Below are 16,888 nucleotides of genomic sequence, written 5' to 3' on the forward strand. Positions count from 1 at the left end.
TGATAGCTGTAGTCATCATTATGTCAAACATAAGTTCACATGAAGCTGAGGTAAAGGAAGTGGGAGTAGATTGGACATCCAAACCTATCACCTATAGGACAAAGAGGGTACATTAGGATCTGATAGTGACTTAATAGAGCAAATCAGTCACTTGCTACATGTAGATTTGTCTAAGGGTGATCATACAATGAATGCTTATGCGAAGTTGCTGTGTGAGTATGTGGATATCAAAATGTGAGAGTTTGTTATATGTGCATGCAATTGACAGCCTCGGTTGAAGAGGGCATAAGGTACCATCACCTGCCCTTGACGTATGGCATTAGTTGTAGTTTGCTTCTTAGCATGTTTAAGTCAAAGGGTCATTACGAGTACTATTTCTCGAATTACAATTTGGTGCTTTCATAAATTCCAGTTTACAAACATCTGAATAAATATGATTATTATAACCAGGAAGAGAGAATGTGAAAATATTTTGCACCTGCATTTACCTTAGACACAGCTTATACACATAGACACAATTTAACCTCTACACTAACAGAGATAGAGAAAAAGTTTGTAGACCAAGTAGAAGATAGACATAGGGGACTAACAGTTAAACTTGATAGGAGAGAGGAAGTTTTTCAATGGACCAAGGAAGAACTAGCTCACAAGGCTAAGGGAATTTATGGTCCAATAGCTCTAGATTGAGAAGAACATGGTAAGCTTTGCGATCGACAAGTACAGACCGGTTATGGCATGATTTTTGTAGGACAGAGAGCTTGTGAACACACATTTCTGATTGATGCTTCTTTGAAGATATTCTTGCAAGAGGCTGTTCAAGTGGTGCCAAGTGTTATCTTTGTATGTGGGAGAAACGCATATATCCGACTTCCGAACAAAGGGTATGGTACTTGTTATGTGGCTGTTGTATTTCCAAAGCTATACCACGTAGAAGATCTGAAGAATTTGGAAGGTAAGTCATCACATATAGAGAGACGTGGAACGAGTGCAGGTGAAATTGTGAGAGACATATTTGGAGTGATGTTTGGGTGTAGTTGTGAATGATGTCAAGATTAGAAGGTTGTCAACTATAGTAGATAAGTTGTCAGTTAATACAGCTCAGTCATTGTTGTATGTAATGCAAAACAGTCTTGCTTTAGATGTGTTACTAGCAAAAGAGGGCGGAGTCTGTAAAATGTTGAAGGTCCAACAGTGTTGCACTTACATACCGAACATCAGTAAGGCCCTGAGGAAGTACATAAGTAACATCACTGAGATACATCATGAAATACATGATTTGGCGACTGAGGGAATTTGGGACAAAGTTGGAAAAGGGTTTGGAAAGTTTGGAAGTTGGTTTGCGGATCTTGGAAGAGGAATTCTTGGGTACATTTTGAACCCAATAGTGATAGTTGTGGTCTGTGTCATTGTTTTGTTGGGCATAGTGAGGACCTACAAATGGCATAGGTCTTGACAAGTGGAGAATTCCATCAGAGAGAGAGAAAGAAGAATAGAGAGATTGCAGGAAAGTCACTATGAGAATCATAAGCTCTTGGAGGAGTTCAAACATGGGAGACTAGCTACGACATCTGTTCGGATCTGTCTATTCTACAGGGAATTGTGATGGGTGTGCTGACGCAGGTCATCAGAGGGGGGACTGATGTAGCGCAAAATTCATTATTCATTTGTAGGGTTGCATCATAATCACGAGTAGTCTGCATCCACATATATTCTTTCATTGTATTAACATGAGACATTAGAATATGAATTGTAATAATGTGAATCATGATGTATTTTAGGGCGTTTCAATGTAAATGTGAAGAAATCAATGTGGTAAAAAGATGTAACTATCTGAAATCACAAACGTGCAGAATTTGTGTATACAACTGACATTTATTCATATTGTCAATGTGCTTATGTAATGTGTTCTCTTAGATGTACGCAGTAATATTGAGAACAAGTGTTTATTTTATATGCAATCTCGTAACGTCTATGTGCTATCTGTCTTATGTCAGTTGAATTTTGTAGGCCTGAAATGCATTTTCCCTGGATGTTCTCACATTAGAATTAATAGTTGTATTCAATATGCACATCTGATTCTGTTCTTTTGCATGTTTCTGTTGCAGGTGGAAGAATCATCCTTAATAGTTAGAATAAAGCCTTTGTTTTAGGAGTTAGGCAAGGATAGAAGGTGATACATTGAGCATTGATACTGATGATGGAGAACTGCTGTATTTTCTCACCTTAGACAACCTGGAATTAAGGTAATCTCACCACTGCTCGGGAGCATCGCTGCCCAATGGAAAAGTACCTATGAGGAGGTGGCCTGACCAGGTGACATGTCCTGTGGAGGATCCTGGGACGTCACCTGTGCTACTGAATTATTGCGTATATATGACGTTACAATGTAAACAATTACAACGCATGTCATTACAACGCATTTTTAAAAACTACCAATACAACGCATTGCATTACACCGCATACCATTACAACGCATACCATTACAACACAGAATACTTTTAGGGCAACAGTAGGGTAGGTGTTGGATAGTGTAGGGGTAACAATTACTATTCCCACTCCAGTGAGTGCAACAGTAGGGTAAGTGTTGGATTGTGTAGGGATAAAAATTACTATTCCCACTCCAGTGAGGGCAACAGTAGGGAAAGTGTTGGATAGTGTAGGGGTAAAAATTACTATTCCCATCTACCCCAAAACCCAAACCCACCTTAAAACTAAAATATCTCCATTACTTACCTTATAATGCATTGTAATGGCATGTGCTGTAATGGTATGCGTTGTAATGGCATGCGTTGTGGTGACATGCATTGTAATGGCATGCGTTGTAATGGCATACAATGTAAAGGCACTTGCTTTGTAACAGTTGCGTTGTAAAAGCAGTGCGATGTAATGACTGCGTTGTAATGGATGTTTCCCATGTATCGCATTAGGGAAAGAGCACTGCCACTTCTTCTTTGCCTCAAGAGAGAGAGCATCTTAGAACAAGCTCTGTCTTGGTAGCTTTATGCTGCTTGAGCCAACTAATGTGGGGAGACTTCTAAGGAAGACTCCACACGCTGACACCTAAACTGATCCTGACCCATAATATGCTTAATTAGGATGTCACGTTAGTGTTAGTGTAGGAACAGTTTAATGCTTTATTCCCACGAACCTTCGATGCAGGGGAACCTGGACTTTTGTTCCCTAATCTTTTTTATCCTGAGTCTTGAACCAATTATCTTGTGCATGTTGCACTACCTTAATTTCATTCGTAGATTTGGCTTTGTATTAGTCCCAATGTATTTCTATGCCCTCATCTTGATGTGCCTGTACGTTCAGTTATTTTTGGATTTGTAATAAATCAATTAACTTCATTTGGTAATCTGTGATTCTTAAGAGTCATAGTGAATTGAAATTGAAATGATTGACCTGCTAACAAACCCCCCCCCCACGCTTTCATTGTGAGAAAAAGTACCATTGACTAAAGGTCCTAGAGCAGATCTAGAACGTGGAAACTCAGCTCCTTCAATGTTGTGGCCTCCGTTCCAGTCCCTTCACCCTCCATGCCACTGTGTCCATTGGTGTTAGATATCTCACCACCTGAAACACAGTGGCCAGCTGCTTCCCCACCTTCTTGGCCAATTTCTCCCTCGCCTGCTCCTGAAGATGCTGTAAAGACATGTACAATAGTTTTATTTATTTGTGTAAATAAAACTGATCATGAAGTTCTTTCTCAGAACATGTTAAAAATTCTACATCTCAACAACCTCAAGCCTTTTTCAACTTTGGTTTAGTTAAATCTTCATCTCCTGCATGTAGGGAACATCTCCAGAAATCATTTGGTCACACTTTTGTAGTTTTCTATTATTGATCCTAACTATTTTTGAACATTTTCAAAAACCAGTAACAAATCTCTCCAGAAACTGAATGGTTCTGATTTGTTGTTTTGACTAGTAAAAGTATGTTACAAAACGTTTATTAAAAAGCAAACATCCATTTGTACATTGTGGGTACATGGAAAACAAAGCTGAATTTAAATTACATTTTTTTTAAATAAAGGAATAAAGTGTTGATCCTGGAAAATCTAATTATGTACAAATCTGGTAAACACACAACATGTGCATTGATTGAATGGAAGTGTTATTGTAGACTCGTTCTCTGTCCTGTAGTGGCACCAAGGCAATATGTGTGCCATCAATTGCTCTAACCACATGTGGTAGGTGACCCAAAGCATACAAATCTCCCTACACATAGGCAAAATCCACATTTTGTGTTAACTGTATGAAGCTGTTGATGTGTCTCATCATTGAAGAAAGAACATTTTGTATCACACCCCTTAAAGTTGGTTGTGACATTCCACCAGATACTTCAACAGTGTAGTGGAATTATCCTATGGAAACAAAAGGGAGTACTGTCACTATTTAAACTATTGGTGTTATTGATATGGATTTCCAATTGTGAGGCAAAAGATCTGGCTTCAGCTGTTGACATAAATCAATAAGAGTTTGCCTATTTAATCAGATTTTGTTTTGTTTTTGATTATATCCCGTTTTTCCATGGTGGCAAGGTCTGGGACTGTAAACAAAAATATAGCATGAAGTTTTTGGATTATGCATGGGTTCTAATGTACCATGAAAATATGAAAAACAGTTCTTTATTCCACTTAAATAAAATGCTAGTTTTGAATTTATGTTTTTTGTTATTTTTTGTCATTTTTTAAAAATCTGAAAAAACATTACCTACATGGAATTTATTTATGAATAGACAATCTTTTACATTTGAACTTTTTCATATGTATGATGATACAAAAAAGTGAACAAATTGAGAAAAGAAATACAACACCAGTATTTGATTTTTTTTTCTTTTATTCAACAAAAACAAATAAATTAAAACAGGATGAAAACAAAATAATTAACAAAAACAACAAATATTAATCATGGTGAATGAAACCATTATTGAAGAGCCAAAATTGTTTGAAATTGAGGCCCCCATGCGCCATTGCAACATCACTTTTGTGACGTTCCGTGGTGCAGGAGCCTGCTCCATATTTATGAGGCAGCACAAAGCCACTTTTTTAGGCTTAATGCTGCCTTGTAAATATTGTCCGTTTTAACTCAGTTTTCTGCATTAAAGTGGCGTGCAACTGGTGTTGCTAGGGGCGTTCCCAGCAACATCCGTGGCATTTTGACACTGCCCCAAATGTACGAGTAATTGTAAATCTGAGGATGCGCCAAGAAAAAGGGAAAAGCCTCTTGTGATTGTTTTTGTGCAGGAAGGTTTCCCTTCCTGCACAAAAACATTCATCCCCTCAAAGCAGGCACCCTTGCAGCATGGTGCAAAGGTGCCTGCATTGGCGTATGGCAGTATATTGTGCGCTGGCGCAGGGGAAAAGGACAGGAATGCGCTGTTTTTCATAGATAAGGCGCATTCATGCCCTTTTCTTTTGCCGTAGGGTAGCACAGCAGAAAGGCCTACTGCGCTGCCATACAGCAAAAACACATAAATGAGGGCACCAATGTACAAAATACAACTGGAATCAAAAAGGTAATGTGTCCAGAAAATAGTCCACAGAGTGAATGGTAGTCACAAACTGGAGGAAATTAGGTTCTGCATCTTTCTGGTAGTGGTGGAAGTTTTGCCATCTTCTCCTGCTGGTCTGGATAAATGTCCCCTCCTGAGAGGTAGTGCTGGATCCACAGTTGCAGGGACTGAGGTGGGTGCAGGTGTTTCTTCTTGTGACAGATCCCTTTCTGTGGCTGAAGCAAATGTAGTAGACCCAGAGGTTGATGGACCACAGAAAGGGGAATATGTTGCAGGAAAAGCCCTGCACATGTGGGTAAAACATCCATGCAGCACTCCAGTCAGGGAGCCCAAATTTGAGTTCAGATTTTTCATCTTATCATTAAGCTCCCTTTGTAACTGCTTCATCTCCCGGAGCACTGTCAGGACCTGGCCCATCAGGTCTTGAGACTGATTGAGAGATCCAAAGACCTGGTCGATGGTGGCCTGGGTGACAATGAACCCAGTGGCCTCACTTTGCTGGCCCACAATACCCTCCCACAACTCCAGCCTTGAGCCCTTGACCCACTGTGCCCTATCCCACTGGCCCCTGGCTGAACTGGAGGTGGTGGTGGTGTTAGATCAACAGCAGCCAGGACTGGAGGGCACAAGATTGGGGTGATATTCCTTTGGACACAGGAAGTGGAGGTATCCAGAGGCTGAGGTGTGTTAATAGCTGGGTTGGGAGGTGTAGGTGAGGGCCGAAAAGGATTCACTGTAGCTGTCTGCCCAGGCATACCAGATGTACCAGTCTGCTCCTCATCATCCAGACTTGCAGGAGTGGATTCCTCACTGAAGGGTTGTTTCTGGTCTGGAGGGGAGATATTGTCAGTAGTAGGGGCAGATGGTTGTCCATGTACTCTGGGTGTTGGACCTATTATAAAATAAAATATATATATTTTTACAAATCTGGATGATACATCAAATGAGTTTGTAGCAAAAACATTAAGCAACTAAAAGGAAAAAAGTGAATATAATGACTATACCTTTCAGTAGTATTATAATAAATCACAAAACACAGTTTAAATTACACACAAAACTACTTCTAAAAAGCAAGTAAAATGATGCCCTGAGACTGTAAGTAGAACATAACTAGTAAAATATATGCAAAACAAACAATCCTCAGCACACGTCAAACATATATAAAGTTCAGTTCAGTCATTAGAGTTACAAGATAGAGTGCAGGTCAATAATCCACAAGGAACAGCAGGTTTTTCTTGGTATTCTTCACTCTTTAATCCATGTGGTGATTCATTATTTTTCGATAGCTATTAGACGTAGCTGGTCCAAAATTCCAACGTACAAAGCCAGAAGCCAACACGTGTTTCGTCGCTATTACTTTTATGTACATGCGACTTTTTCGAGGCTAAATTAAAAACAAATATGGACCTGAGTCAACACATGTCAAAATGAATAGTTTAGCACTTCTAATCAGGATATCATTATGCTCCACTACCGTGATAATTCAGTAATCAGATGTGGTCTTTTAACGTATCAATTCACACCAACAGAACAGAGTCATCATGAAAGAAACAAATCAATACAACAGACAATACTCGCAAAAAGTAGATAAATAACCAAATAGAGAAAACCCCAATCAAGAAATCATCATGCTCAATAAAGGAGAGTACCACAGGATGTTTTATGTGTGCAGTTATATCTAATGTGAGACTAGTCATCAACATCAATCCAAAGTATGACTGCCGCTAACAAATTATTTATTTGAGATAGATCGTTTCCATTATTTGCTGAGATAATGGCTTTCATACTTCATATTACTGTTTGATATATTTTTATTATCATATATTGAGACGTTCCATTTGGTACATGACTTACTGTGTATATATATAGCTACTCAGCTCATTTAGTGTCGAGTTTTTCTGGTACTACGCGTTTTGCCACATTTTATTTTTGAGGTCTATGAAGTGCACCTCCAATTAATTTTATATCTGAGGCGGAAGCCGGGGGTTCTTTGCTCTTTTCTGGGATTTATATTAAAACTTATTGATCGCTCGTTATTGATTTAAAAATAACGATTTTAAAAAGTGTAAATATTTTAGCTTGCATTTTTTAATTATCTTCCCCACCTCGGCGCGAGACTTGCGTCGCTCCGAGGCTGCTCACTGACCTGCCCTGCCACAGCGCTGCTGTTATTAGGCGCTGGCAACTAACTTACTCGATCCACCTTAGCCGCCATCTTGAGCAGGGTAAGGCTGCCGGTCTAGTTGTTCCTCCCTCCCACCCTCCTCCAATCTCCTTCAAACATGTATAAAAACAGTGGGCCATCCCGTGGGCGCAGCGGGCGCGCCGGCGGCGCGCCGAAGGCGCGCCAAAGGCAAGCCCGTCTGCGCCCGTCCGCGGCCGGCCGGGGCTCGGGGCCAGGACCCCTGCCCCTTTTATCTCCACTGCCAGTAATGAAAGCAGACCTATCTGCTATACCACTAATGATCTACTGGCCCTCCGCCCCAAGGTTACAGATAGCTGTCGCCACACCCTGTCAGTAGACTCATCCTCACCTCATTGCGATACTTGCCACTTTACCACCCGTGGATGGAGTAACGACGAGTTGACGCTGATTAATATGAAACTAATTTATTATTAAATTGTAGATCTATGAAAAAGCACAAACTGGAGATACATGACCTGGTATTAGATAGGGATCTCGATGTGCTCTTTTTAACAGAGACATGGTTAGATGATGCCTCAACACCAGAAACTTTGGAAGCTGTTCCTGTAAACTACTGCCTGCTCAGACTTGACAGAGAAAAGCAGAAAGGGGGGGGATTGGCAATGATCTATAAAAGCAATCTACAATGCAGCTTAGAGAAGGCCACACTGCCCAATTGTGAAGGTGGTTTTTTCACTATCAAAGCTAATCCTAAAACTATTATCAATGGACTCCTCTTGTATCGGCCTCCAGGCAAGTCCTCCCAATTCAGTAATCAACTTGCAGAGCTGATAACTCAGCATGCACTGCGGTACAAGAAATTTCTTATTTTGGGAGATCTTAATCTTCATTTTGAGGATCCTAACTGTAAGGAGGCACAGGTAGTAGTAGATGTACTTAAATCCTTGACGCTTAAACTTCAATCCACCTCTCCGTCGCATCAACTAGGACATCTCCTAGACCCCGTTTTTGCTAACTGGGAGGGGATCACAGTTGCCACACCGATTCAAATAACATGGTCAGATCATTTCATCGTCCCTATTGAGGTACTAATTGCCCAACAGAAAGGCAGAATGACCAAGCCCAAGCCTCAAAAACGCAGAGATTGGAGGAAGTTCACGCAGGATGATTATAAATCCGCCCTACTAAAAGATCCTCCTCCGCCTAGTGATACTCTGCTGAAGGCATGGAATGACTATGAAACATGGATGTCTAGGGCTCTAGACACTGTAGCACCATGGACATTCAAGCCACCTGCCAGAAAAATCAAAACTGCCCCCTGGTTTTCCAAAGAACTTAAAGTAGTTAAAGCCAAATGTAAAAATCTAGAACGTGGCTGGAGGAAAAATTATACTCCGGAAGACATGCTGAATTATAAAAAAGAACTAAAAATATATCACAAACTCATAAGAGCAGCCAAAGGCGCTCATTTTAAGGAACGCATTGAATTTGCAAAGAACCCCACTAAAGAGCTTTTTTCCATTTACAAAGAACTCACTGTTCCTATTAGACTGGAGGCCCAAGACACCTGCTCCAATGAGCTATGTGATGATATCCCGGACTTTTTTGTGAAGAAAGTAGACGTAATACATGCCACTTTTGTTGATAACATGCCGACTAAACATCCGATGGTGAGAAATGACCCTGCCACCAAACCCCATCTGACATGTTTCAAAGTCCCTGAGAGGCAAGATCTGCTCACCATCATAAATGGCATCCAGTCCAGCTCCCCCTATGATGTGATCTCTCCTAATCGCTGTAAGGGAGTTTTAGAATGTATGATTGATCAGATTCAACACCTGATCACCTTATCTTTTCAGGAGTGCTATGTGCCAGATGCATGGAAAACGGCACAAGTAATTCCCCTGAAGAAAAAAGCTTCCATGCATATCTCCCAGCTACAAAATCTCCGCCCTATCTCCCTTCTCCCTTTTTGTGGGAAAGTGGTAGAGAAGGTAGTAAATACACAACTCATGAAATTTGTTGAGGAGAACTTCCTTCTCCATTCAACACAGTCAGGGTTTAGAGCGGGCCACTCAACAGAGTCGGCGGTTCTCTTCTCCACAGAATGTCTGAGACAACTAGTAGATGAGGGGCAGGCGGCAGCGTTGGTTTTATTAGATCTAAGTGCAGCCTTTGACACCGTGCTGCACTCAACGCTGCTGTCTCGCCTCTCAGACATGGGAGTTGAGGGATCTGCACTGGAATGGATAAAATCCTTTTTAGAAAACAGGAGCTTCCAGGTGCACTGCCCCCCTTATAAATCCTCCCTTCGAAAGCTCAGACATGGAGTTCCTCTGGGCTCCAGTTTGAGCCCCACGTTGTTCAATCTATATATGGAGCCTTTAGCTCATATTGTGGAAGCTTTTGGAGTGGATATCGTCACATACGCTGACGATACCCAACTAATAATTAAACTCACTCACAATCAGGCAGAGGATGCTACTAACTTTTCCAACTGCATGCTCTCTGTGGCAGGGTGGATGAACAACAACTGCTTGCGCCTTAATGGCGACAAAACAGAACTGCTAGTGGTTGGTAAATCCCCCTCCGCCTGGTCGCAGGCCTGGTGGCCAACAGAATTAGGGGCAATTCCCCATCCGGTGGAGTCTGTCAGAAATTTAGGGATCATGGTGGACGCGGAGCTTTCCTTTAAGCATCAGATTAGTAAAATCACGGGAAAATGTTTTGGAATACTTAAAACACTCCGAAAAGTTCTCGACCTACTCCCCATTAGTGCTAGGAAAACACTTATTCATGTCTTAGTCACGCCTCATTTAGACTATGACAATGCTCTTCTCCTGGGCCTAAGCAAAAAAGGTATCCACCAACTGCAGTGCGTCCAAAATGCAGCTGCGCGACTGGTGCTAAACCTCCCACGCAGAGCATCAGGTAAAATGGCACTATTTGAACTTCATTGGCTCCCTATTGAGGAGCGAATTAAGTTTAAGGCTCTCTGTTTTGCCCATCGCATTGCCCAGGGAAAAGGCCCAGGTTATTTGCGAAACCTTCTTACTATCCATCGTCCCACCCGTAATTTAAGATCTGCCGGAGCGATGTTGTTCCAACTTCCTCGCGTTCGCAAGACCAGGATGGGAGGTGGTTCTTTTAGGTTTCTAGCCAGTAAACACTGGAACAAGCTTCCTCTTGATTTACGCATGGAGCCCTCCGAAACAAGATTCAGACTAAAATTGAAAACTCATCTTTTCCCACGTAAATAATAGCCTCTTGCAACCTGGGATCCAGGCGAGCCCCGGACATTTGCCTTTCGGGGAGCAGTAGCATCTTTCAGCGCGGGGACACACTGTTTTAGTGTAACCATGCGCTTTAGAAGTGGTTTTATTATTATTATTATAGATAGATCGTTCCCATTACTTTGCTTTGTTACTTTTTAATTGCTGTTCTGCCACATCACCCTTCGTACTACTTTTTTGGAACCTATTTCACTTGCCAAGTAGGTATTTTGAGTGCTCCCTTCTTGAATGTCATTTGTCTTTTTTTCTACTCCTAAAGTGGAAAATTTGAGAATGTGGTCTCTTATAAATTTTTTCCTGTGTTATTTCACAGTTTCCAGTTCCAGTTTTAACGTCTTTATTTCGATTTTTCATCATAAAAGACACACATATACACAAAATTACATTAAATACAATTAGTGCGCCGAAGTCATAAAATCATAAATATTTAAATACACATACTAAACAAATCAAAAAGAAACAAGACAAGAAAAGTTAAGTTAAGGCAAGGCAAATCTAGTTAAAAATCTCAATTAAACATGCTTGTAAAGACGTCAAGGGGAATTGTAAAAACATTTGAGCATATATAAAAAATAGCAGATCGTCAATACTAATAAAATCATAGGCCAAAAAATCAGTGGGATAACACAGTATACAAATTATTTGGGTCATGATACTATGAGCTGACTGACTTAATCCTTATCAGCCAAGCCCACCCAAGGAATTTGGCCAATCCTATGGTTAGCCATTCAGAAGTGTTGGTTCTCAAGATGTACAATGCTTCACTACTCACTCGGGTGTTTAGTCTAGTACATATAGGTTTCAGCCACTTATTACGTGGTTCACAATAAGCAGTACAGACAAATAAAAAATGACCTAGTGTTTCTTTGCAAACGGTACAACAGGGACAGAAACTTGACTCCAACCTCTGCCAGCCACTAGTAAAAGCCCTCAGAGGCAGTGTACCTACACGGAACTGATGGTATAGTTTCCTATCTAATGTTTTAAGGATAACATCCCAGTATACTTCTTTGTTAGGTACTGTTTTGTGGAGCAAAAACTGGCCTGTCAAATTCATTTTCTCAGAAAGTGCCACATGTTCCGTTTTTACCATAGACCAAAAGAGAAGTTTAAATTCATTCTTGGTAGGGAAGGTTTGAGAACCCGGCTCCGACCAAAGCAAGGGAAGACCCATTTCGGTAAGAGTGTTCTTAATTAGCTTTAGCCACGGTATGTCACCTGCCCCTTGTTGCATTCTCACATCCTGTAATTCACGGGCAAACATGGCCAGCTCCGGGGTGGACCATATGCGTCTCCATAACGCCACCATCCTATAGAGGGCCTGGTGTTTAATGGTATGCATGCCCATGTCCATCAAAAGTGGAAGGACTGGTGTTGAGGGGGGGGAGACTAACTAAGTTTCGAAGGAATTTATTCTGTATCCTATCCAGGACAGCCAGGTCCACACATCCCCAAATATCGGCCCCATATAATATGGCTGAGCTGATTTTAGCACTATAAATTTTAAGTGCGGGCAGTACTCTTTTAGTCAGGGAACACCGCTGTACTTTTACTAGACAACCAGTCAGGCGGGCAAATTTCAAACAGAGTGCCGCTACTTGATCTTTCCATTGTAGCCTATAATCCAAGGTAACACCAAGATAAGTCATTACATCAACCTGCTCCAGTCTAGACCCATTCATTAAAACATGGCCCCTCAATGGCTTTTTCTTAGTCAGGACCATGAACTTGGTTTTATTAATATTGATCTCAAGATCATTCATATTGCAAAAGTCCATGAATTTATTTATTGCTGCCTGTAAACCCTTCTGTGTTTTGGCCAATATGAGAGTATCATCTGCAAAAATTAAAAGAGGGAATTTGGTCCCACCCAGTGAAGGAGCATCAGTGGGGGTATCTGAGAGGAACTTAACCACCTGATTAATGAAGAGTACAAATAGGGTGGGGGCCAGGACACAACCCTGCCTCACACCGCGAGTTACGGGGAAGGAATCGGTAACCTGGCCCTGGCGACCCCATCTGACTCTTGCAAAGTTACCCTCATGCATCCTGATGGTAAGTTCTAATAGTGCACTAGGGACCCCCATCCTTCTCAATGCTGCCCACATCTTCCCTCTGGGGACCAGATCAAACGCTGATTTGAGGTCCACAAATGCAGCGAAGATCTTCCCGTCTCTCAATAACACAGTTTTCCAATAGATCATGACAAATCTTAATATCTGATCAACTGTGCTAATGTGTGCTCTAAAACCCGCCTGCATTGGAGACAGAATATCTACTTCTGACATCCACGAATGGATTTTCCCTAACAGCATTCTGGCTATTACTTTTTGTAGGGCATCGATGAGGCTGATGGGGCGATAATTTCCCGCATCAGATCTATCCCCTTTTTTGTGCACTGGCAAAATCTCAGCCCCTTTCCAGGAGTTTGGGATCCTAGTCCCTCTAGCTATAGCATTTGCTAAGATTAATATGTACGGGACCCAGTGTGTTTGATCGTATTTGAAGAGGTCCGCAGGGATGCAGTCCATGCCGGGGGCTTTGCCATTCTGCACTTGTTTAAGAGCAGAAATAGCTTCAGTTTCAGTGAAAACAATGTGATCAAGTGAGGACACCTCAGACTGCACACTGGCATCTTCCCTAATAGTAGTAAGGGAGATCCGTTCCGTGTGGCTGAACTGTGCCTCGTAATGCTTGACCCATTGCTCTGCAGGGACGTGGTTTACTGGAGTATGTAATTCCCCCGCCCCTCCCCATTTCACAACCTCCCAAAATTTTTGTTGGTTAGATGAGGTACTTGCCTGGTATAAATCTAACCAACGCTGATCATCCCATTTGATTTTTGCCTCTTTTAATGCATTCTTATAATTCACCCTGGCTATCCTTATATCCGGACATGATTTGGATTTAATAGCCCTTAACAGAGAGCTGTGGGCAATACTACAGGTCTTATCATACCATTTCAACCTAGATTGTGCTGGGACATTAATTCCTCCTTTTACGGGTTTGATAAAAAAAGACTTAATTTTACTAAAAAGAGACTCATGAATTGTCCCGATTTGGTCAAGTGGGGTTCCAGCCTCAAGTATGGGTACCATCTGTTTTGTAGCCGCTAGGACCTCCATGGCAATCCTGCTAATAGTAGCAGTATTGTCTTGGAGCCCAGCCCATCTTACCCTTCTGCAATCATTTGTGAGACCAGCGTCTGCTGTATCAATATTTGTTGCAGGGTTCATGCGGAGACCCTCATCCACTGATAATTTTATTACCAGGGGGTTATGATCACTCTCGGATCTAGTGACTATTTCCATGTCCACCAATATTTCCCAAAACTCTATCTTTAACAAAAAATAATCAATGCGGCTCGAGTTTAGGGAGTTATCAAATGTAACTTTTCCCATCTGGTCTGATTTGGTCCTTCCATTCGCTGCACGCAAATCCCATTCAAGGCAAAGACCCAACCACTGCATAACTGCCTCCGTGACTTTTTTAATTGGAGGAATAGACAAAGGGGGAATATTCCAAATCTGATCAATTTCCCCATATCCCCCGCTATCAAGATTAGGAAACGGTTCGAAACAACAGTTGAAATCACCTGCCACCATGACACATTTGTCACTACTAATGTTATTCAGTAGGGAGTCAAGTTCAACTACCACTCCCGCAGGCTTCCCACCTGGTGACCCTCTAGCATATATGTTGAACAAACAAAGGTCCTGGTTATTTTTACCGGTTAATTTCAACGCTAGGATGTCATTACTCAGAGTAGGGAGTTCCGTGATAGTAATGGCTAAGGATTGTCTAATCCAAATAACTAGACCTCCTGAAGGGCGACCCTTCGGTCCTTTACTAGCTGGTTTGTAGTAATTAAGGTAGCCAACCCGATAAATAGCGTCGGTTGACCAACTTTCCTGCAGGATAATAACATCATGTAAATCCACAAAGGAGCCCCAATCAGCCTCTGACGCTTTCCCCCTTAAGCCCGCTATATTCCAAGACAAGACTGCGAGGGTGTAAGTTGTTTTCTCTGCCATCTTGGCGGTTGGGTTGGCGACAGCCTTAGTGATCGTCTGTCTAGGGGTACCTGACAAGAATGTTTCCCTTATTTCCACCCTCTGTGAATTTGCGCTAGACACAGGGACAGTCTCTACCCCAGGGACACTCACATTATTTAAAGAGCAAGTTACTACAGCACTAGAACGCCCAGTAATCGATTGTTCTACATCATGTCAATCCACACCTTCCAGGCCGGAAAGGGGAGCAAACCGGTTCGCAAGGTGGGGATAGAACATTGGATAGAGCGGAGTGTCAAAATGGAATCTCCCTCTAGACCTGTCCCTTCTTGAGTGATGAAACGGGGTGTGGGATCTATTTGCATATAAAGCTGGATAAAAATAATGCAATAGTAAAGTTTGTACATCCCCAACTCTACCGAATCTTGGTTCCCTGCAAATGTATTCGGCAACCCAAGGCTCTCTAAAGCTAACCACCACACAATCCCCCTCAAGATCTTTCTTACCAAAACCTATCCAATCCACCCTCCTTACATTAAGTATTTCAGGATTTAGGTTAGGAGGGAGTGGCCGGTTTTTATTAAGCCAGAATGTAACCTTATTGTAAAGATCCTTGTGTGTTTCCCTCTTGCCATCTACAAGCGGAGCCACGCCAGTTAAAACAATTGTATAAGGCACTGACTCCGGTGGGAGGTTCACACACTGTTTCTTTGGGATGGGTTTGGCGATGGGCTGATGACTAATATTTTTGCCCCTAACGGAAGTTGAGTTTTTCTGAACCTGCTGGTTTTTTACAGGCTTTGGCCTTGCAGGGTTCTCTGTAGAAACTGCTTTCTTAGGAGCGGGTACAGTTTTTTGCGGGACCTTGGGTATAGAGGGTCCCACTTGTGAACTATTACCCCCCGCTTTATTGTTCATCATAATGGTGGGCTTCGGAATGGTCGGGACAGGGGGGGTCAGACCAGCAATTGCTAAGCTGGCGAGGATTCTGTCAGAGGTCGCTATATTATCCTTCACTAGCAGATCTAAGGAATCCATTTTTGTATTTAGTAACCTAGTCCTTTCAAAAAGAGGTAAAAGTAGAGATTTGAATAGCAGCTCAATTTTAGCCAAAAATATCTCTTCTGTAATGCTAATCATAGTCTCACCTCCCCCATGCTGGGCAGTAGCGTTAGTATTGGGTAGCTGTGGGGGGGATGGTGAGGCATTTCCCAACCCCTCAGCTTGTTCCTCCATGTCCGGTGAGTCTACCCTCTTGCGTTTCCCAGGGTTATGAGTGGGTGTTTGTTGTGGATGGGAAAGGGAATCCATTAGTTCAGTACTAATATTGAGATTTGGTGAGTCTGAAAGACCAGAATTATCCCTGGACTGATCTAGGCAAGTGGTCCCGCTATTTGGTAAGTTAACGTGCGCAGTATTAAAAGCATTTTCCTGGTTAGAATCCACTATCTCCACAGTATGAATCTCAGGAGCAGTTACCAACATTACTTCTACATTACTGTCCGAGTTCAACGTGGAAAGTGGGACAGGGGAGACAGCCTCATTGATTTTACCTAGTGAAGACCGCTTGCCAGTAATAATATCAAGCGAAAGGCGTTTTTCAACCAGGGCGATCTCCTTCTCTAATATAGCAGTAGAACGTTTAAAAAACTGATCAATTGTACCAGTGAAAGTACCATTAGAGGTTGAGACCTGAACTTGCCTCTCCTTACCAGACCTTAAGGGCATTTTTGTTATTCTTATTAAGATACAGCGGGCGGGGATATAACCAACCTCAATACTCAATCAGCGATGCCACTCAGGCCACAGTATTTATCCTTCCAAATATGGGGACTTTAACGTCACTTTAGACACAAACAGTAACAATAATAATTATACCAGTTAATAAGGTTCAAAAATACGTAATTAGGAAGAAAATG

The sequence above is a fragment of the Triturus cristatus genome, chromosome 2_1 (genome assembly GCF_964204655.1).
Source record: "Triturus cristatus chromosome 2_1, aTriCri1.1, whole genome shotgun sequence".
NCBI classification, from domain to species: domain Eukaryota; kingdom Metazoa; phylum Chordata; class Amphibia; order Caudata; family Salamandridae; genus Triturus; species Triturus cristatus.